The following is a 5,167-nucleotide window of genomic DNA, read 5'->3' on the forward strand; positions in this document are numbered from 1 at the left end:
TGTCCCTTGGGTGTGGGGTGTGTTTGGCCTTCAAGTCGCGAACAATGGCCTGGTTCTGATTATGCATACGGTAGAGAAGAAATGGGGTAGAACTGTTTGGTACATTGCAAAATAGAAATGTTACTGTCGTTGTTGTTTTCACCCAAAAATACACTGCGAAGTGTCTACACACCTCCATACCCATAGCAGAGATTGGTTATAAACATTTCAGTATTGGTTATAAACATTGAATTACCTTATATCAATAGCCTAGCCCTAGGAGGACACTCATTAACACCTCTGAAGGATACAGGTAACTGGCCAAAATAAACACTTGTGTAAATTAGGGATACAAAGTATAATGAAAGCAGGTGCTTCCACACAGTGTTGTTCCTTAGTTAATTAAGCAATCGACATCCTATCATGGGTAATGTATAAAAGATTATAGCGGGTTTAAATGTGTGTGTGTGTCCGTGTGTGTCAGTCACCAGATCTCAACCCAATTTAACACTAAATAAGAATGAGTTCTTAACTGACTTGCATAGTTAAATAAATGTTAAATGTAAAAAAAAAAATAATAATCTGGGAGATTCTGGAGCATGCCTGAGACAGCGTTTTCCAGCACCATCAACAAAACACCAAATGATGGAATTTCTAATAGAAGAATAGTGTTGCATCACTCCAATGGAGTTCCTACACTTTTAGAATCTATGCCAAGGTGCATTGAAGATGTTCTGGCAGCTTGTGGTGGCCCAACACCCTATTAAGACACTTTATGTTGGTGTTTTGTCAGCTGTATATGCACATGCAAAACACTCTTCATTCTAAACATTGTCCGTTCAATAAGAGACACGAATCATGGATTCTGCTGCTCCATACATATCAAAGAGATATCTCATGATACAGAGATAGGACCAGTGGTGTAGTGGAGGGTAAACACCGTTTAATCACCTTTTTTTGCATGACAGACAATCCTTTTGGGGGATTGTATTTCATAAAAAACATGTACCACTATTTTAGCAGGGAGTATATGTAGCGTTAATTTTTTCACCATGACCAGCTATCAAAGTTTACCCACTGATTATTTTTACCACTGCATCACTGGATAGGACCACATGTTATGTATTATTCACCATGCAGTTATATGTGGGTGCATTGATGTTTATTTTTCTTGTAATTACAGTAGCCTAATTTAATTGATGAGAAGCAAATATGAATGTCTGAATCTTTACTATAGTAATTACTAGAGAGGTGTGGACATAGCCCCTGGAAGTAGTGGTTATGACCACACACACACACACACCAGAGAGAGTGCACTCAATCCATTAGGGATCGACACAGACAGGATTTAAACACCAGAGGGCAGAATATGTCATTCTGAAAAATCTACTCTCAGACACATTGTTAAAAAGAGACACATGACTCAGTTGTTTTATCTTCTGGCCAAAATAAGCATAATGTCTGGCCACTATGAGTTTAGATGGAGTGGTTGATAACATTGAACATGTGAGTGTCATATTGTTGAAGGTATTGGAAAGCACTTCACATCAGCATCACTTGTTCCAGCAATCAGCTATTCACTTGTGTGACGTTGCGGTCTTATGCTAACGCTATGATTAGCCCAATGGTATTCTAGTCGGGGTCACGGAGGGACTGCAATGGGGTCACCAAAAAGGAACAAAATATTAAGATTACAGATTATTGTATGGGACAATATACACATGTTTTTGAGAAAGATCATTTGAAAAATCCAATTTTATTGTGTAAACGTATGTATTGGTTTCTTTTCATTTTAATAAGAGATGAAAATGTAATGAATTGAGGGTTATTTGTTGATGTAAAAAAATTCGAATTTAAGGTTGTGTCATTATATTTGGGGTGGGGTGGGGTCAATAGAAATTATTGTGGAAAGAAATTGGTCCCCAGAAATTATGGCGGAAAAAATGGGGTCCCCGCTGAAGAAGTTTGAATACCACTGATATAGCCTAACGCTCACTTATTGTCTGCTGCAAGCACATACACGTAGGTGTTCAATTCTCCCATACTGAGAGCTTAACCTCTGCCTCATAGTGGGTGTGTACTCCCCTCCCTCCTCCATTACGCTCTCCTCTTAAAAGCCTGCTGCTCAGACGCACCTGTACGCTATGTGTGTCTAAATCTATTTTTTTCAACCTAATAAAACCAATTCCCATATTATAGTATTTTGTTTTTTTAATGTTGCAGACAGAAAATATAATTGTACCAACGAATTCATTGTATGATAATCACTTGTCCATTTGAGCATTTAGTTTGCAAAAAACAGACAATATTATTATACTCATTCGACCTTCCCGACCTCAAGAATCTTGCTTGTGAAAAGCGTGACAAATTCTTTGCACAGCTCTCCGTCCTATTCCCAGCAGAAAAAGTTACCCCCAAATATAATTAACAAAGGGGCGTTACATCAGCCTACTGTCTGTCTTCATTTGAGACACTGTGGCGCTAGGAGTGGTCTGTCCAAAAACGACACTCCTCGGTGTTCTCACAGTAGTAACTACAATATCTGCGCGACAGGAGCCGTCGGAGAGGGTGGGCGTAGGGACGAACTCCTCCGATGTTTAGGACTACACTTCTTTCAAGACCATTTACCTTTTTTAACAAAATTGTAAATCAGAAACTGTACTTGAAATTAGTATGTACGGCTCTCAAAATAGACTTCCGACAATGAGTCGGAGGACTAATTCTCGACCAGACCTGACAAGCGGCACTCAGTTCGTCGTTGGTGGAAACGGCTATCAACAGGAATATGCAGACGGAATCACCTATTCACAAACTTTCTCCAAAACGTCCATGGGGGGAGGTGGTGGAGGTGGTGGGGGCTACGGAGGGGGACTCGGAGGGGGAGCAAGGTATGTGCACCTTGCATTCAGAATTAGGCTAAAGGTTGATTAAGGAGAGGATAAAAATTGGACCAATAGTTCATGACTAGTTTACTGTGAATCTGATGAATAAATTCATTGTATATAGACAGTGAAAAAAAATCTAACTTTGTTTTGTCAAATACATAAATCCAACATTGGATCAGCATTTTTAATAATAGTGAATTCGGGGATTATCCCCGACCAGAAATCGAACCTTGTTCCAGCAACTGTCTAGCCAACACCTTAATTGTTAGGCCAAGAGGTCCGAATCACGCATTTAGGTGGCTAGGTGTTGGTTTGACAGTAGCTGGACCAGGGTTCGCGTACCGGTTGTGGCGCCCCTTGAGCAGAGATGGGCAGTATTTCTGTTGCAAGTATTTGAAATATGTATTTCAATTACTTCTGAGTATCTTGTCATTTGAAATACATTAGGCTGAACTACACTCTAGTGTATTTTGTAACAAGATACTTTCGAGAGCTGTGATTTGTACTTTCACTCTGCATTGGTATCAGAGTTCTGAAGGCACTATGGTGTGATAAGAGCGTCTGCTAAATTAACAAAATAAAAAGTATATGATTGCAAAGCATGCGTAGTATTATTCTAATAAACTTCGCCCTGAAACAAGGCCAATAATAATACCCAGTGTGCTTTGCAGTTCATTTAGGAATGTTTATTTTCACATATATATTTACATTTTGATCATTTAGCAGACACTTATCCAGCGTGACTTACAGTCAGAGTATTCAACTAAGATAGATAAACAACAACATATCACAGTCACTGTCAACATTTATGTAATCTGTTACTGAGATCGTTGTTGTTGTTAGGCTGGCTATTTGAACATGTATTTTTGTATTCTAAAATACAAAATACATGTATTTTAATTAAATACATGACAAAATACAAGTACTTTGTAGTTTATTTTGATACATTGATCTTTATGGTATTTTGGAATATTAAATACTAATGAAATACACTGTTTAGACTTAATTAAGATAAATCAGATTACATTGAAATTAGGCCTATCTTTCATATTAGGAATCACATTATTACATTATGATTAGCATTATACAAAGTACTGTTTTACATTAGAGGTCGACCGATTATGATTTTTCAACGCCGATACCGATTATTGGAGAACCAAAAAAGCCGATACCGATTAATCGGACGATTTTTTTTATTTATTTATTTGTAATAATGACAATTACAACAATACTGAATGAACACTTATTTTAACTTAATATAATACATCAATAAAATCAATTTAGCCTCAAATAAATAATGAAACATGTTCAATTTGGTTTAAATAATGCAAAAACAAAGTGTTGGAGAAGAAAGTAAAAGTGCAATATGTGCCATGTAAGAAAGCTAATGTTTAAGTTCCTTGCTCAGAACATGAGAACATATGAAAGCTGGTGGTTCCTTTTAACATGAGTAATGAGTAATATCATGAGTAATATCATCAACCATGTGTAGTTATAACTAGTGATTATGATTGATTGATTGATTGATTGTTTTTTATAAGATAAGTTTAATGCTAGCTAGGAACTTACCTTGGCTTCTTACTGCATTCGTGTAACAGGCAGGCTCCTCGTGAGGCAGGTGGTTAGAGCGTTGGACTAGTTAACCGTAAGGTTGCAAGATTGAATCCCTGAGCTGACAAGGTAAAAATCTGTCGTTCTGCCCCTGAACAAGGCAGTTAACCCACCGTTCCTAGGCCGTCATTGAAAATAAGAATGTGTTCTTAACTGACTTGCCTAGTTAAATAAAGGTGTAAAAAAAAATATATTAAATAAAAATAAAAAACGGCAAAATCGGCGTTCAAAAATACCGATTTCCGATTGTTATGAAAACTTGAAATCGGCCCTAATTAAATCGGCCATTCAGATTAATCGGTCGACCTCTATTTTACATTATGTATTATATGACAAATCTACACTCACAATAGTGTTCATTGCCCTGATTCTATACAGGGCTTCAATAGCCTAGGCTACATTATCCAGAATACAATCACAGATTACTCAACTCAACACATATTCTGGGTCAAAGCCGATACATTGATATCTGAGATCTATATTTGACTGTCTTCAAGAGTGAAATGTGTTGGAAACTTTCGACACACAACATACACACACCTTGATTCTCCCTCAGAACGTGATGTCACCTCATGATGTCACGTACCTTGTTGTTATCGTTAATATTAGTATAATGCCAATATAATGGATGTTTTGTGTCACAATATTGCAAACGTTGATGGTGTGTTCATTGTTTTGTCCTGTTTAGTGTG

This window comes from Salvelinus alpinus, chromosome 30 (genome assembly GCF_045679555.1).
Source record: "Salvelinus alpinus chromosome 30, SLU_Salpinus.1, whole genome shotgun sequence".
NCBI classification, from domain to species: domain Eukaryota; kingdom Metazoa; phylum Chordata; class Actinopteri; order Salmoniformes; family Salmonidae; genus Salvelinus; species Salvelinus alpinus.